Source organism: Erythrolamprus reginae, unplaced genomic scaffold, assembly GCF_031021105.1.
Source record: "Erythrolamprus reginae isolate rEryReg1 unplaced genomic scaffold, rEryReg1.hap1 H_3, whole genome shotgun sequence".
Taxonomy (NCBI): Eukaryota; Metazoa; Chordata; class Lepidosauria; order Squamata; family Dipsadidae; genus Erythrolamprus; species Erythrolamprus reginae.
Genome location: NW_027248484.1, coordinates 1,430,001 through 1,449,049, shown reverse-complemented (window position 1 = coordinate 1,449,049; position 19,049 = coordinate 1,430,001). Strand labels below are relative to the sequence as shown.

The window sequence follows — 19,049 nt, the reverse complement described above, 5'->3', positions numbered from 1 at the left end:
TTTCCTTCCTTCCTTCTTTCTTTCCTTCAATCGTTCCTTCCTTCGTTCTTTCCTTCTTTCTTTCTTTCCTTCCTTCCTTCCTTCTAACATATAAGTAGATTGATTGATTGATTGATTCTTTCTTTCTTTCCTTCCTTCTTTCTTTCCTTCAATCATTCCTTCCTTCCTTCTTTCCTTCTTTCTTTCTTTCTTTCCTTCCTTCCTTCCTTCTAACATATAAGTAGATTGATTGCTTCTTTCTTTCTCTTTCTTTCCTTCCTTCTTTCTTTCTTTCTTACTTTCCTTCCTTCCTTCCTTCTAACATATACGTAGATTGATTGATTGATTGATTCTTTCTTTCTTTCCTTCCTTCTTTCTTTCCTTCAATCGTTCCTTCCTTCCTTCTTTCCTTCTTTCTTTCTTTCCTTCCTTCCTTCCTTCTAACATATAAGTAGATTGATTGCTTCTTTCTTTCTCTTTCTTTCCTTCCTTCTTTCTTTCTTTCCTTCAATCCTTTCTTCCTTCCTTCTTTCTTTCTTTCCTTCAATCCTTCCTTCATTCATTCTATCCTATCCTATCCTCCCTTTTGTAGTTGGCCCGCCAACTTTTTCACTGCGGAAGCTGGAGCAGTGAGGTCAGATGGGAAATGATCAAGCTGTCCACCGTCCCCTGCCCCCAATCCACCACAGTTGCCAAGGGACCTGAGGCATCCTAAGCCAGAGCGGTCCATATTTACGGAAGGAGGTGACTCATGACCAAGCAGCTTGCAACCCCGTCTGCGGAGGAAGGCTCCCCGACCGTTCACAGGAAGACAGCTGCATGTGGCCGAGGAGATGACCTCATCTGGGTCTATTTGCAAGCAGACGCTTCACACCCACAAGGTGTCTTCCCTGCGTCCACATTTCCATTCTTCACGAATCCGAGTTTGCTAACAGGCTGTCACCAGATCTTGTGCAATTCACATGACTGGTTCAATTTTGTCCAGCCGGGAGGAACGGACTGTGTGGTCAGGCTGGTTTGTGGGTGAGGATTAAGGAGAGGATTTAGCAGCACAAAGTTAAAAGAGAGAGATAGACAGAGACAGAGCAGCAAACCTGGAAAACAGGGAAATCAGGGAATTATCAGGGAAATCGGCAGTTCAGGAAATATCAGGGAATAAATCGGGAGGGGGGGGGAGAACCAAACTGTATTAAAATGTTTAAAAGTCAGGGGAAAATCATGTAAAAAACCAACAACAGCTGCGAGAGCTATCATAGGCTTCCCTAGGTGTGCCCATATCACACCAACACTCCGCAGTCTGCATTGGTTGCCAATCAGTTTCCGGTCACAATTCAAAGTGTTGGTTATGACCCATAAAGCCCTTCATGGCACCGGACCAGATTACCTCCGGGACCGCCTTCTGCCGCACGAATCCCAGCGACCAGTTAGGTCCCACAGAGTGGGCCTTCTCCGGGTCCTGTCAACTAAACAATGTCGTTTGGCGGGACCCAGGGGAAGAGCCTTCTCTGTGGCGGCCCCGACCCTTTGGAACCAACTCCCCCCAGATATCAGAGTTGCCCCCACCCTCCTAGCCTTTCGTAAGCTCCTTAAAACTCACCTCTGTCGTCAGGCATGGGGGAATTGAGACTCTTCCTCCCCATAGGCTTATAAAATTTATGCATGGTATGATAGTATGTATGATTGGTTTTTAAATTGGGGTTTTAAATTAGCTTAAATATTAGATTTGTGTACATTGTATTATTATTACTGTTAGCCGCCCCGAGTCTGCGGAGAGGGGCGGCATACAAATCTGATTAATAAATAAAAATAACTAATAAATAAAAAAATAAACAACAACGGATCACGCTGCCTGGCAGAGTCAAGCAACAATGAGCATAACAACTTGCTTCTTCAGCTACCGATATTTCTCCACGGCTTAGCCGTTTGGTATGATGTCATCTACGACCGCGGCCTTAACTAGATTGCAAATTACAGGGAAATGTCAGGGAAAAATCAAGGAATTTCAAAATGCTTTCCCCCAGGACACCCTGACAGACAGAGAGAGACAGAGAGACAGAAAGAAAGGTTATTATTATTATTACTCTTACTCTTACTCTTACTCTTACTATTACTGTTACTATTACTATTACTATTATTATTTTATTTATTTATTTATTGGATTTGTATGCCGCCCCTCTCCGCAGACTCAGGCCGGCTATCAACAGTGACAAAAAACAGCATGTAACAATCCAATACTAAACAACTAAAAAATCCCTTATTATAAAACCAAACATACATACAAACATACCATGCGTAAATTGTAAATGCCTAGGGGGAAAGAATATCTCAGTTCTCCCATGCCTGACGGCAGAGGTGGGTTTTAAGTAGCTTACGAGAGGCAAGGAGGGTGGGGGCAATTCTAATCTCTGGGGGGAATTGGTTCCAAAGGGCCGGGGCTGCCACAGAGAAGGCTCTTCCCCTGGGTCCCGCCAGACGACATTGTTTAGTTGACGGGACCCGGAGAAGGCCCACTCTGTGGGACCTAACTGGTCGCTGGGATTCGTGCAGCAGAATTATTATTATTATTATTATTATTATTATTATTATTATTATTATTATTAGTAATTAGATTTGTATGCCACCCCTCTCCGGAGACTCGGAGCAGCTTACAGCAACCAAACAATACAAATCCAATAGTTAAAAAACAATTTAAAACCCTTAACATTAAAAAAAAATCATACATCTCATACAGACCATACATAAAGCAGAGAGGGCCCAGGGGAATCAATTTCCACATGCCTGACGACAGAGGTGGGTTTTAAGGAGTTTGCGAAAGGCAAGGAGGGTGGGGGCAGTTGGTTCCAGAGGGTCAGGGCCTTCCCCTGGGTCCCGCCAGACGACATTGTTTCATCGACGGGACCTGGAGAAAGCCAACTCTGTGGGACCTAACAGGTCACTGGGATTCGTGTGGCAGAAGGCGGTCTCGGAGATATTCTGGTCCGAGTTACCACTGTATTTTCCCTTTTCCAGGTTTGTGCAAACACCAACCTTGCTGATATTAATATATGGATTATCAAATGTAATCTTCCTTTCTTTCTTTTTTAAAAATATATATTTATTAATTTTTTCCTTTTTTTACAAAAAGTACATAGTCATATTTACAGATGAATCTACATCGTATATGCATTCCTATCGACATTGTCTTCTAATTACTTTTAGATTTCTTGATGTTTTATTCCAATGCTTCTTTTAAGTTTCTTTTCTTTTTGTCCATTGGTACCATTTTGTCCAGGTTTCATAATAGTCCGATTCTTTTCGATTATTAAGTTCCATTGTCAATCTGTCCATCTCTGCACAGTCGTATATTTTCTTGATGATCTCATTGTCTTTAGGTACTTGCGGATTTTTCCAGTTCTGTGCAAATAAAATCCTTGCAGCTGTTGTAATATGCAAGCTTAGATATTTTACATTTTTAGAATAGGTACCTCTCATAAAAAAAAAATCTGCCATATATTCTATTTTTGTATTTGTTATTTGACACAACCAATTATTTATTTTTTTCCAGTATTTTCTTGTCTCTGGACATAACCACCATAGGTGAAAGAAGGTGCCTTGAGTGTTTTTACATTTCCAACACATTGGGCTGTAATTTTTGTGCATTTTAGCTAGTCTTTTGGGTGGAAGATGCCAACGGTATAGCATTTTATATTGGTTTTCTTTATATATTGTGCATTTTGTTAATTTAATATTTCTCTTCCAAATCTGTTCCCATTCCTCTATATATATATTATGGCCTATGTTTTTTGCCCAGGCAATCATTGTACCTTTAACTATCTCCTCTGGTCTTTCATATTCTATCAGATATTTATATATTTTAGATATTGCTTTTTCTTCCGGGCCTGTCAATAGTTTATCTAGTGGTTGGGTAATTCTTTCTATACCTGACTGTTCCATATCCTTTTTATATCTAGATTGAATTTGTAGGTATGTCTTCCTTTCTATACTGTCCTCTGATTATTCCCCAAAGATACGGTTTTCGTTTCCAATTCATAATTTAACATTTTTTAAAATGTTCTGTTCTGTACTGACTATGTGATCAAAGTGTTTGTTTTTTGTTTGTTGAATTTATATTGTCCCCTATTCGCCCATGGCGACTCAATAGCTATTTTCCCTCCTCATGTGATCCAGTTTTTATGGATAAACCGATGGCGGCTTAATTCCATGAAACAGAACACATTTTTAGCTCCTTTCCTGTTTCTTGTTTGCCGTCTGAGAATTTCCGAGGTTAAAGCTGACCTTAGCGGGATTAACTGCCAGGGTCGACTAAGTCCTCTTTGGCTGAAGCAAAACCCCTTGAGGTTTCCACTTCCAAACTCCCCCAGTCCATTTACCAACCGATCCTGCAGCCCTGACAGATATTAAAAGATAGGTTCAAATCCCGCTTGTCTCTAATAAATGATGCCACTCCGCTCTTTGCTAACTGAAACCATTTCGGCAGGAAATTGGCCTTGACTGAGGATGGGTTGGGGAAAAGAGGGCTGTTTCGCTCTAAGTAATAACTTCTGGGTCCTTTCAGAGCTTCATCCAGCTTGTGAAATGGAGAGGAACGATAGTGGTTTGTGGATTCTTGCACAAAACTTCCTTTTTTTAAAAAAAAAAAAGTTTCTTTATCGCTTCTCGGCCTTTTGGCTAAGATCAAGTGTAGTATCTGTTCTTATCAGTTTAATAAACATACAAACATAAAACATTTAAAATCATTGGACATTGTGTCATATACCTGCTTTGCATTTCTTGTTGGGCTCAATCTCTTTTATTCCTATCGTTAACTTTATACATAAATTTTGTCACGAGGGGACGCGTGCGAGAGAGAGATAGAAACATAGAAACATAGAAGTCTGACGGCAGAAAAAGACCTCATGGTCCATCTAGTCTGCCCTTATACTATTTTCTGTATTTTATCGGTGGTTTTTTGCTTCTGCACATGCATGGAAGCATAAAAAAACAAAAACACCAAAATTTTATACATAATATATACAGTTTGTTCTGTCGGGCTCTCTGCAGGACTCCTCCCAAAAATTCACAGGTACAAATTTCAGACACACACGTTTGAAAATTCAAAGCAATGTTCTTTATAATGAAAATTCACTTAAACCAAGCCCTTTTTTGGTATAGCAAAGAGCACTTGTCTCCAAACAAACTGGTAATTTGTACAAGTCCCTTATCAGTTCTGTGATACTTAGTTTGCAGCTTTTGTGAGGCAATTCACAGTCCTTCTTCTTTCACAAAGTGAAACACACTTTGCTCTGCTTTAGTTTCAAAGTGGGGAAAAATCAGCACACAGGTCAAAGTCAGTAAAGCAGTCACGAAACACAACCATCAGATAATCCTCCACAATGGCCAAACGCACAGGCTGCTATTTATAGCAGCCTCACTAATGACCACAGCCCCACCCAACCACAGGTGGCCTCATTTTCTTTGATAATAATCTCTCAGTTGTTGCTGCCTATGCATCGCTCTCCGCACGCGTGGCTGTATCATTAAGTCTTGTTCTGAATCCAAGGAGGAGCTAGATAATTGATCTCCTTCTGAGCTGTCTGCCCCACTCTCCTCCTCCCTGTCACTCATGTCTTCTTGGTCAGAGGAGCCTTCATCATCAGATTCCACCAGGAGAAAAACAGGCCTGCAGCATGTGGATGTCTCCCCCACATCCACAGTCCTTGGGGCAGGAGCTGAGCCAGAGCTAACCACAACACAGTTTATTTACTGTATATACTGTATCTTATTTTGGTGTCTCTCTTTTCTTTTACCCTTCTAACCGATCCTTTCTTTTAGATCCCAATTTCTATTCTTTTTTATTATATACCTTTACATTTTTCCAACCAACAACAGAACCTATTCCAACCTTCATAATATTCTGATTCATCCTTATTTTTTAACTCCATGGTTAGTTTATTCATTTCCAGTTATTTTTTCCATTAAGTCTTCATCTGTAGATATATTTTTCCAATATTGGGAGAAGACAATTCTCGCTGCTGTTGTTATAATTAGGATTAGATATAGCTGACATTTTAAAAACTTTTCACATGTTATTCCCAATTTTAAAAATAAAGGTTTTATTTCCTATTTTTCTTTCTAGTATTTCTTGTAGCCACTTTTGAATTTTTCCCCCAACATCGCTTTGATTTGTCGCAACGCCAGATTCTTGCACAAAACTTCCTGACCAACTCTCTGTTGCTCAAACTCAAATGTTGACATATTTTGAGCCCCACCATATTTGGTAAATCAAAGACGGCTTCTCTCATAAGGGAGAAGGACTGGTGCATCGGTAAAAGGGTGATGCTATTTGAGATATTTTTACAGTAGCAGTTAACGGTCACAATGGAGCCCAAAATTTTGGTTGTTCGATAAGACGTTGGGTTTTGTCCCATTTTATGACCTTTTTCACCACAAGGCATTAAGTGAATCACCTGTGGTATGATAAAAGCTCCAGCTGGTTTTATAGGTGGGTCACATGATATTATAGCAATGTAAACTAGTAGGCTGAAAAAATAAAATTCAAATAGCTGTGACAATAGTGCCAACAGGTAGGTTGGCAAATGTGTAAATCGTTGAGGGTTTAAGACTTGATATACAATTGCAACTATGAAAGACGATATTTATATGTGTTCTGCCTGACTGGCTCAGGCAATGTGTAACAGTCCAAGGAAAAGAAATCAAACACACACGTGCTCTGCTAATCAGCAAACTTGTATTAAATAAACAAAAAAGGGTTACTCAAAACAGTTCTTAGTGTCCGAAAACAATGATAGTGCAAGGCTTACTTCAGCCGCATATAAAAACACAGGAAAAAACAAACAAAGACAACCTGGAATGAGCAAAGACGTTTCAGGAGTCCTTTTGAATCTTTGAAGCAAACAGCAAGTCCCAGAGTTTTCACCTCCCACTTGTCTGAAAAAGCTGGATTGAAAACTCCAACGGCACGGAACAGAACCTTTAGAGCAGGAACCACAAAATAACACAGATAAACAGCCACAGTTTGCCCTCGGCCTCTGTTCCCTTTTATCCCTTTAGCCCTCATTAAGGGAACCACACCCAGCCCTCAGTATAAGAACCACACCCAGCCCAGGTGCTACTCTGATGACTTGTAATACTCCTTCAGTCGATCCCTTCTCTGCATAGCTCTTCTGCTACGCAGATCAATATATTGATCTGCAGAAGAATCCAGAGACGAAAGACTGTCTGAGGGACTGCATGCCAAATCCCCTGGGCTGTCTGCTGAATCCTGCGAACCAGTGGCCTCGTCCTCCTGGCTGTCTGCCACGTCTTCCTGGCTGTCTGCCACATCTTCCTGGCTGTCAGCCAGGCTTTCACATTCACTTTGTGTCGCGTCTCTCCCATCTGTGGGAGCAACATGGGGCTACCTTTGAAAAGTGTTCGGAAACTTCAGATCGTGTAGAATGCAGCTGCGAGAGCAGTCATGGGCTTACCTAGGTATGCCCATGTTTCACCAACACTCTGCAGTCTGCATTGTTTGCCGATCAATTTCCGGTCACAATTCAAAGTGTTGGTTTTGACCTATAAAGCCCTTCATGGCATTGGACCAGAATATCTCCCGGACCTTCTTCTGCCGCACGAATCCCAGCGACCGATTAGGTCCCACAGAGTGGGCCTTCTCCGGGTCCCGTCAACTAAACAATGTCGGTTGGTGGGCCCCAGGGGAAGAGCCTTCTCTGTGGCGGCCCCGACTCTCTGGAACCAACTCCCCCCAGAGATTAGAACTGCCCCTACTCTCCTTGCCTTTCGTAAGCTCCTTAAAACCCACCTTTGTCGTCAGGCATGGGGAAACTGAGACATCTCCCCCGGGGATATACAATTTATGCATGGTATGTTTGTGTGTATGTTTGCTTAGTAAATGGGGTTTTTAAAATATTTTAAACTATAATTTAGATTTGTCATGAATTGTTTTATTTTGTTGTGAGCCACCCCGAGTCTGCGGAGAGGGACGGCATACAAATCTAAATAATAAATAAAATAAATAAACGGCTGGCCCAGGCCCAAACACAACAATATGTCCCATTTTTAAGAGCTTTGGAGGGTTACTTTTCCAGCCCATCAATCTGGACAAAAAAATCCAGAACAGTATTGGTGTGGAATCCATTTAAAAAAATGAACACACAAACCCTGTTGGATGAACAAGTTTCGCCATTTTGACTGCAGCTTTCCCCATATAGCGCCTTCAATATCAGAGGGTGTTTAAAGTTTTCATTTTTGCATTCATTCTTCCCCCCAAGAGACAGATTTGCCCTCATTTTTTCCTAAGAAGTGCCTTTGATTACCGGCAAGCTTGCCTAATAGATGACATTCTGGGATATTATTTTCACAGATGAATGCGAAGGGGCAGCCTCGAGAACCCAGAAATAAGGAGAAATATCTTCTCCATACATCCTTAATATCAATTTTCATGTATATTCCTTAACCATACTTTTTTAATAATTGCCCTTTAATAGCAGAAAAAAACCAAGAAAAAAGAGTAAATCTTTCAATCACATCCATAAGTTAATAATAAGAATTTATTAGATTTGTATGCCGCCCCTCTCCGAAGACTCAGGGCAGCTCACAACAATAATAAAAGGCAATATAACAGTAGAACAAATCTAATATTAAAAGAAAAATATATATATTCTTAAATTATTCTTATTTATTCTTAAATTATTTTTATTTTCTAGCCAATAATAAAAAAATTGTTCCAACTTTTCTAGAATTCTGTCTCATCTTCTGTCTTTTAATTCCATTGTCGATTTGTCCAATTCCTGCATGGACAATTCGCCTTCTCGGCTTTGTGGGCTCCGAGATCGTTTGTGAACCAAGGAATTGTGTCTTGTCTACTTTGGCTGAAGGAAAAGACGTCAGACCCAGCGAACGTCCTCTGCGACTCTGCGAGATGGGCGACCAAGCTGTTCCTCATGCTCGAGGCTGAAAGCTTCGCAATGTGTTGGCTTCCTGTTTAATTTTGTTTTAATTAAAAGAATCTAAAATAAAATCAGTCAAGGCAGGAAGCTTGGCAGGCCTGGAGGGAAATATTGGAAGAAGGATGCCAGAGAGAGAGCGCGAAGAGAGGAGAGAGAGAGGAGAGAGAGAGAGAAGAGAGAGAGAAAAGAGAGAGAGAGAAAAGAGAGGAGAAGAGAGAGAGAGAAAGAGACAGAGACAGAGAGAGAAGAGAGAGAGAAGAGAGAGAGGGGGGGGAGAGAGAGAGAGAAGAGAGAGAGAGAAAAGAGAGAGAGAGAAGAGAGAAGAGAGAGAGAGAAGAGAGAGAAGAGACAGAGAGAGAACAGAGAGAGAGAAGAGAGAGAGAGAAGAGAGAGAAGAGAGAGAGAGGAGAGAGAGAGAGGAGAGAGAGAGAGAAGAGAGAGAGAGAAGAGATAGAGAGAGAGGTGTTCTTAGGGATGTGGAAGGAAGCTTTGGGTAAGGAATTGATGTACAAGAAGGATGGAAATAGAAGCTTTTGGGGGGAGGACACAGATAAGAAGATGGAGGGATATTCTTTTCCAAGCCAAGCTGTAAATTCTTCAAATCGCAGAACATCATTTCATTTTTTCTGAATTGAATTTTTTAAAAATTTATATACATACAGTGAAGGGCTGCAAAAAACATTTACTATCACACTGTGGGTGTGGCTTGACGGCCATGCGAGCAGGTGGGAGTGGCTTGATGGCCATGTGACCAGGGGAGTGGCTTAAAGGTCATGTGACTGGCTTAAAGTTGGCCAACTTGACGTCACTCACGTCAAGGGTTGGGGTTAGGGTGTCTGACCTCTCTTCGCCTCAAAGAGATACAATTTCCCCCTCTATTTTCTATTACTGAACATCCAAAATATACTCTTTAATTGCCATATGTGTATATACATATTATACACAGGTACACGAAAATATACATTATCTGCTATATAAACTGTATGTGTATTTACACACACACATGCACGCACAGCTCTTCTAAAATTATACATATTCAACCGCATTTCCTGCAATAGGAAAAACATATTCCAGAGTCCAGAAAGGAAAAAAAGAAAATAAATGTCTTTTCTTTACTCTTTGCCACCGAGATCTTTCTTTTACTTCTCAATTTTCTATACTTTCCAATATTGACCATGTATTTTTATGTTTTCCTTTTTTCCAACCAACAATACAAGTTGCCCCAACTTTCATAATATTCAGAATAACCCTTATTTTTTAATTCCATTGTTAGATTATCCATTTCCATGCACATTATTATTTACTCTATTACATCTTCCTCAGTCAGTATATTTTCATTTTTCCAATAGTGCGTGAACACAATACTTGCTGCAGTTGCTCTATGTAAAATTAGATATGTCTGGCATTATTTTTCAAACTTTTCACGCAATATTCCCAGTAAAAAGAGCTCCAGGCTTTTTTCTATTTTTTTCTCTCTAAAATTTCTTCTAACCATTTAAAAAAAAAATTTCCAGTAACTTTTTGCTTTTTCACAATGCCACTATAGAGGGTAATAAGATCCAAGTTCTGTTTTACACTTCCAACATCTGGGTATAGAAACATATAGAAGATTGACGGCAGAAAAAGACCTCCTGGTCCATCTAGTCTGCCCTTATACTATTTCCTGTATTTTATCTTAGGATGGATCTATGTTTATCCCAGGCATGTTTAAATTCAGTTCCTGTGGATTTACCAACCACGTCTGCTGGAAGTTTGTTCCCAGCATCTGCTACTCTTTCAGTCAAATAATATTTTCTCACGTTACTTCTGATTTTTCCCCCAACTATCCTCAGATTGTGTCCCCTTGTTCTTGTGTTCACTTTCCTATTAAAAACACTTCCCTCCTGGACCTTATTTAACCCTTCGACATATTTAAATATTTCGATCGTGTCCCCCCCTTTCTCTTCTGTCCTCCAGACTATACAGATTGAGTTCATGAAGTCTTTCCTGATACGTTTTATGCTTAAGACCTTCCACCATTTTTGTAGCCCGTCTTTGGACCTGTTCAATTTTATCCATATCTTTTTGTAGGTGAGGTCTCCAGAACTGAACACAGTCTTCCAAATGTGGTCTCACCAGCGCTCTATACAGCGGGATCACAATCTCCCTCTTCCTGCTTGTGATACCTCTAGCTATGCAGCCAAGCATTCTACTCGCTTTCCCTACCACCTGACTGCACCTATTTTGACTAACTTGATTTCAGAGGTCGCGCATCAAAGGTGGAATTGAGCCAGTTTGCACCGGTTCAGGCGAACCATTGGTGGAAATTTGGTGAAATTTGCTGAAACGGTAACGATGGCTGGCTGGCCATGCCCTCGAACCGGTCCCCCAGCCGCTGGCCCCACCCGCTATGTTCTTCACGCATGTCCATTCCATTGCCTTGCAAGACCAATGGGATGCATAGGCGCAAAGAACATTGCAGCAATGGCACAGCAGCAGCTTTTTCTGCGACCTCTGGTACTTTTCGGCGGCCTTCTGTAGTTGAATTCTAGAATTGCAAACCGAATAATTTCAGATTTGATCTCTGGCTGGTCTCTGCAGGTCTGGCCATGCAGGAGGCTTTCTAAATAATGACATGGTTATAATCACTTTTAATTTGTTGTCTTGTCTTCTTCAGCCTTGGGGGCAACTGTACTCTGAAATTGTTGGTTTAAAGGTTTATTTTCCTTCCTTCCTCCCTTCCTCCCTCCCCCTTTCCTTCCTTCTTTCTTTCCTTCTTTCCTTCCTTCCTTCCTCCATCTCTTCCTCAATTCATCCACCCCTTTTCTTCATTTTTCCTTCCTTCCTTTCTTCCTTCTTCCCTCCCCTCTTTGTTTCTTTCTTTCTTTGTTCTCTTTCCTACCTCCCCCTCCTTCTTTCTTTTTTCTTTCTTTCTTTCCTTCCTTCCTTCCTCTATCCCTCCCTCCATTCATCCACCCCTTTTTAAATTCCTCCTTTCTTTCCTTCCTTCCTTCCTTCCTCCATCCCTCCCTCCCTCTCCTCTTTCTTTCCCTCCTTCCTTCTTCCGTCCCTCCCTCCATTCATCCACCCCCTTTCTTCTTCTTTTTCCTTCCTTCCTTCCTCCTTCCCTCCCTCTCCTCTTTCTTTCCCTCCTTCCTTCTTCCGTCCCTCCCTCCATTCATCCACACCCTTTCTTCTTTCTTTTCCTTTCTTTCTTGCTTCTTCTTCCCTCCCTCCCTCCCTTCCTCCCTCCCTTCCTTCCTTCCTTTCCTTCTTATCCTTCCTTCCTTGTCCATCTGTCTCTTTCTCTCTGTCTCTTTCTCCTTTTCCTCTGACCTGTGTGACTCAAAAATTGTGGGTTCCAAGCAGTGAATCACAGCTTTGCTTTGGATAGATCTAAAAACCACAGGAGGGGAAGTACAGTCACTCTAAAGTTGCATAAACGAGTGAGCCTACGCACAGAGTGTTTTTACACCAAAGGGGTTATCAGTTCAATTAAAGGCACAGCATCTGTCTTCACCGAACACCCTCACTTTAGTTATTTCCATGTGGATTCGGCTCCTGTGTAGTTCCCAGGTTGCCCTTTGAATAGCATTAGTTCAGTATATACGTTAGTTCAATTCAGTATATTGCATAAATCCTGGGAAAAGATAACGGAATACCCATCTGAAGGCTATGATTAAAGCAGTCTAAGTTTAAAATATTTATATATTAATTAATGATGTAATGTTTTTAAAATTTCTAGGTGTTTTTTCTTGTTGTTTTGTTTTGGTATTTTTTTTGTATTGTTTGTTTTAAAGCGAATAACTTAATGTTTATTTTCTTTATTTTAAAGAGAGAATAGTCTTTGTGCCAAAGGTTACATTTCTCCTTGTCCTTAAAAACGTTTTCCTGATTTTAATTTATTTTAATTTATTTATTTAATTTATTTTTTTTGGTCCAATACACAATACATATTGAGGAGAATAGACATGAAGTATTATATATAAAGAAAAGATATGAAAATAGAGGAGAAGATATATGAAAGGGAGAAAAGATATATGATATATGGGATAAGGAGAGATGGACAGGGGACAAAAGGCACACTGGTGCACTTATGTACGCCCCTTACTGACCTCTTAGGAACCTGGAGAGGTCAATCATGGATAGTCTAAGGGAGAAATGTTGGGGGTTAGGGGTTGACACTACTGAGTCAGGTAGTGAGTTCCACGCTTCGACAACTCGATTGCTAAAGTCATATTTTTTACAGTCAAGCTTAGAGCCATTAATATTGAGTTTGAATTTGTTGCCTGCTCTTGTGTTGTTGCGGTTGAAGCTGAAGTAGTCATTGACAGGCAGGACATTGCAGCATATGATTTTGTGGGCAATACTTAGATCGTGTTTTAGGCGTCGTAGTTCTAAGCTTTCTAGACCTAGGATTGATAGTCTGCTTTTGTAGGGCATTCTGTTTCGAGTGGAGGAGTGAAGGGCTCTTCTGGTGAAGTATCTTTGCACATTTTCTAGGGTGTTGATGTCCGAGATGTGGTATGGGTTCCAGACAGATGAACTGTATTCAAGGATTGGTCTGGCAAAAGTTTTGTAGGCTCTGGTGTGAGATTGCTGGAGCAGAAGCTGCGTAGGATCAGGTTAACAACTCTGGAAGCCTTTTTGGCGATATTGTTGCAGTGGGCTTTGGCACTTAGGTCGTTGGATATTAGTATTCCAAGGACTTTTACTGAGTGGGGGTTGGCTGTGAGATTTTGTTTATTTAGTTTATATATGAGGTTTGGATTCTTTTGCCGATGTGGAGGGTAGAGCATTTGTTGGTTGATATTTGAAGTTGCCAGGTGTTAGACCAGTCTGAGACAAAGTCCAGGTCTTTTTGGAGAGTAGATGTGTTGTCCGTGGTGTTGAAAAGTTTTACATCGTAAGCAAAAAGAACACAGTTGCTCGTGATGTGATATTTATTTTCAAAGACAGGTAAGCTGCCCAAATAGGTCGTATTTCCAACATGCCTAAAAGTGACTTGTATTTGTAATGGGTCAAACAACGGATGGACAAATCCTAACCTAGTTTCTTTCCTATTCTTGCTCCACTTGCTTTTTTTGAAAACTGGAAGCAAACCACATCAGAGTCCTTCCAGTGTTACCCCAATGTTATGCGAGTCTTCTCGAAGTGAGAGGGTCTGAAAAGAAATCTAACTATGTTATAACTTGTAAGGTGCTCAGAGTCAACATTATAGGAGAAATGAGCAGGTACGGCATTACCGCTTCAACTTACATACCGCTTCATGGTCCCCTCTCTAAGCGATTTACAGAGGCAGCACATTGCCCCCAACAATCTGGGTCATCATTTCACCCACCTCAGAAGGATAGAAGGCTGAATCAACCTTGAGCTGGTCAGGATCGAACTGCTGTCAGTCAGCACGGTCAGCCTGCAATATTTCACTTTAATGACTGTGGAAAGAAAGAAGGGAGGGAGGGAGGAAGGAAAGGGGGAAAGAAAGAAAGAAAAAAGAAAGAAAGAAAAGAGAAAGAAAGAAAGAAAGAAAAAAGAAAGAAAAAAAGAAAGAAAGAAGGAAGGAAGAAAAAAAGAAGGAAAGAAGGAAAGAAAGAAGGAAGGAAGGAAAGAAGGAAAAAAGGAAAGAAAGAAAGAAAGAAATTATAATGAATATAAGTCCAACCAACTACACGGGTGGGTGCTTATTGTTATTTATTCATATAAATGGACATGGATCTATAAAAATGCAATTAAAGTCCAGCCGTCCAGATGGATATGTGGGAGTGTGAATAAGATAGATAGATGATAGATGGAAGGAGGGATGGATGGGTAGAGGAAAAGGGAGAGGGAGATGGAAAGGGAAAGGAAAGAAGGAAACGAATGAAACGAATAGAATAGAATAGAGTAGAATAGAATAGAATTCCTTATTGGCCAAGTGTGATCGCACACACAAGGAAGTTGTCTTTGTGCATGTGGTTCTCAGTGCACATAAAAGAAAAAGAGATGTTTCAAAAATCATGAGATACAACACTTAATGATTTTCATAGGGGTCAAATAAGCAATGAGGAAAGGAAAGAAAGGAAAGGAAAAAAAGAAATAAGAAAGAATGGCAATAACACTCAGACTTTTATACCGCTCCACGGTGCTTTAAGGCCCTCTCTAAGCAGTTTTACAGAGTCAGCCTCTCGCCCCCAGCAATCTGGCTTCTCCTTTTATCCACCTCAGAAGGATAGAAAGCTGAATCAACCTTGAGCCAGCCAGGATCGAACTGCGGGCCGTTGGCAGAGTCGGCCTGCAATACTGCATTTTACCACTGCGCCATCGCAGCTCATGAGTTCGAAATTAAGCCAGAAACAAACCAGCTTCCCAGCAGGTTGCTCTGAGAAGGAAAGACAATCTAAGTCAACCGTCCCATTTTTTAATGACCCAGCTCGCCAACAAAGAATATTTCAGAGTAAACGATCCAGAGCGCCACATTTTTGGATTTTATTGGGCGCCACCCTCCAGGGCACAGATATCCTTTTCGGCTCACGCTTGTCAACTTCCATCCATCCGAGCGGACGGTGTAATATAAATAATATCTATTACAGAGTAATTGCAATGACAGCCCCCAACCCCCCTCCGGTAAAACCCTCTTCTAGATCCATTGTATTTGTGCAGACATGCGTAGTGCCCAGATCTCAGTAGAAAGCACACTTCATCTGTCTAATGTGTACATTCTGGGGGAAGTCTGACTCCTTTGACTTAGATAAATTGCACAAGTTTTAGACCCTGCATGGGTAATGGCAAGCGAGACCGCCTTCTGCCGCACGAATCCCAGCGACTGATTAGGTCCCACAGAGTGGGCCTTCTCCGGGTCCCGTCAACAAATGTCATTTGGCGGGGCCCAGGGGAAGAGCCTTCTCTGTGGCGGCCCTGGCCCTCTGGAACCAACTCCCCCCGAAGATTAGAATTGCCCCCACCCTCCTCGCCTTCCGTAAGCTCCTTAAAACCCACCTCTACCGTCAGGCATGGGGGAACTGAGATATTCTTTCCACCTAGGCCTTTACAATTCATGCATGGTATGTTTGTGTATATGGATGTTTGGTTTTATAATAAGGGTTTTTAGTTGTTTTAGTATTGGATTTACATGCTGTTTTTTATTACTGTTGTTAGCCGCCCCGAGTCTACGGAGAGGGGCGGCATACAAATCCAATAAACAAATAAACAAACAAACAAACAAAAAAACAAATAAATAAATAATTGCCAACAAAATTAGCCGTAGCATTTAACATTTAGACTTATATACCACTTTACAGTGCCTTACAGCCCTCTCTAAGCAGTTTACAGTGTCAGTATATTTCCCCCCAACCATCTGGGTCCTCATTTTAACCACCTTGGAAGGCTGAGTCAACCTTGAGCCTACTGAGATTCGATCTGCCAAACTGCTGGCAACCGGTGATCAGCAGAAGTAGCCTGCAGTACTGCACTCTTAACCACTGCGCCATCCAGGCTCTATAAAATTAAAATTCTATGGGTGAAAAAAGACCCTCTCACTTTGAGAAGACTCGCATAACATTGGGGTAACACTGGAAGGACTCTGATGGGGTTTGCTTCCAGTTTTCAAAAAAAAGCAAGTGGAGCAAGAATAGGAAAGAAACTAGGTTAGGATTTGTCCATCCGTTGTTTGACCCATTACAAATACAAGTCACTTTTCAGCATGTTGGAAATACGACCTATTTGGGCAGCTTACCTGTCTTTGAAAATAAAACAATACAATGAAAGAAAATAATGAAACGAAAACAATTAAATACATTAAAATCAGGAAAACATTTTTAAGGACAAGGAGAAATGTAACCTTTGGCACAAAGACTATTCTCTCTTTTAAATAAATAAATAAATAAATAAATAAATAAATAAATAAATAAATAAATAAACAAATAAATAAATAAACAAACAAACAAACATTAAGTTATACACTTTAAAACAAACAATACGAAAAAAATAACAAAATGAATGAATGATCTAGTTTGCTGTGTTGTATTGACATAATAATAATAATAATAATAATAATAATAATAATAATAATAATAATAATAATAATAATAATAATAATAATAATATAAGGCCTTGGTAAGGCCACACTTGGAATACTGTATTCCATTTTGGCGAAATCTATCAATAGGACAAATAGCAGATGTATCAATATTCCAAGCAGGCTCCCTTCACTGTCAATGATGCTGCTCTTGAACCAACCCAGAATTGTCTCGGCATTGCAACCACAATGGGTTGAAGGATCAGGATTCAGTCTCCTTAATAGCTACGCTTCCCTCTGCTTATCTGTTTGCTCCTCTTAGTTTACAAGAAATCCGAGTTGTTTTATCTCCGAGGCATTACACTTGGGAAAACAGCCAGAGGAAAACACACGCCTAAATTCCATTAAAATAAGCAACACATTAAGCTCAGTTTACAGCTTCCGCTGCTGCAGCAGCATGTGTTACCTATCGCTAGCATCTAAAAGCACACCCTCCTCATCCTTTACTTCGTCTCTTAGCGGCCTTCTGTTATTTGAAGGGCTGCCCCAAAGAAATGGAGGTCAAGCTATTCCCCAAAGCCCCTGAAAGGCAGGACAAGAAATCCTTCGGGAATTGGGCGACATATAAATGAAATTAAATAAAAATAAATATATAAGAAGCAACGGGGGGAAACCAATTAAGCAGAGAAGCGACCGGTTAGGTCCCACAGAGTGGGCCTTCTCCGGGTCCCGTCAACAAAACAATGTCGTTTGGCGGGGCCCAGGGGAAGAGCCTTCTCTGTGGCGGCCCCGGCCCTCTGGAACCAACTCCCCCCAGAGATTAGAATTGCCCCCACCCTCCTCGCCTTTCGTAAGCTCCTTAATACCCACCTCTGCCATCAGACATGAGGGAACTGAGATATTCTTTCCCCCGTGGCCTTTACAATTTATGCATGGTATGATTGTTTGTTTGTTTGTATGTATGTTTGGTTTTACAATAGGGGTTTTTTAGCTGTTTTAGTATTGGATTTACCTACTGTTTTTTATTACTGTTGTTAGCCACCCCGAGTCTACGGAGAGGAGCGGCATACAAATCCAATCAATCAATCAATCAATCAATCAATCAATAGGAACTAAGAAGAAACCTCCCAACATTGAGGACAATTCACCAGTGGAACAAACATTGCTTGCAGAAATTGTGGGTGCTCCCTCACTGTAGATTTTCAAGGAGAGATTGGATAACCATTTGTATGAAGTGGTGTAGGGTTTCCTGCCTAAGCAGGGGGTTGGACTAGAAGACCTCCAAGGTCCCTTCCGACTCTGTTGTTTGTTCTGTTCTGTACCAACAGAAGGCAACTTGTTCTGTCAGGAAATGTGTCAATTTCACAAGACGAATTTCTTCTTCAGCAATGTGTCAATTTCACCAAGAAGTCCTTCTTCTTCTTCTTCTTCTTCTTCTTCTTCTTCTTCTTCTTCTTCTTCTTCTTCTTCTTCTTCTTCTTCTTCTTCTTCTTCTACTACTACTTCTTCTTCTTCTACTTCTTCTTCTTCTTCTTCTTCTACTTCTTCTTCTACTTCTTCTTCTACTTCTTCTTCTTCTACTACTTCTTCTTCTTCTACTACTTCTTCTTCTACTACTTCTTCTTCTTCTACTTCTTCTTCTTCTTCTTCTTCTTCTACTTCTTCTTCTACTTCTACTTCTCCTCCTCCTCCTCCTCCTCCTCCTCCTCCTCCTCCTCCTTCTTCAGCAATGTGTCAATTTCACCAAAATCAATTTCTTCTTTGGGCATGATTTACTCTGTATGTGTAGAATATGTGAGTGATAAAAAGGAGAAAACCCAACAAGACCGACACAGACTTCAGAGGAGAATCAGAACTGCAGAAAAAAACTATTGCTGCCAACCTGCCTTCCATTGAGGACCAGTATGCTGCACGAGTCAAAAAGAGGGTGGGGAAAATATTTACTGACCCCTCGCATCCTGGACATTAACTGTTTCAACTCCTACCCTCAAAACATCACTACAGAGCCCTGCACACCAAGACAACTAGACACAAGAACAGTTTTTCCCTGAATGCCATCACTCTGCTAAACAAATAATTCCTTCAACACTGTCAAACGAAAATTACAATGAATTTAAGTATGCATACATATGTACTTTATATATAGAAAT

General features: G+C 40.8%; 1 pseudogene; it reads left to right on the top strand.

The window, feature by feature from the left end:
• Positions 1-4,627: 4,627 nt before the first annotated feature.
• Positions 4,628-4,767, top strand: LOC139155577 (U2 spliceosomal RNA; annotated as a pseudogene).
• Positions 4,768-19,049: the final 14,282 nt, after the last annotated feature.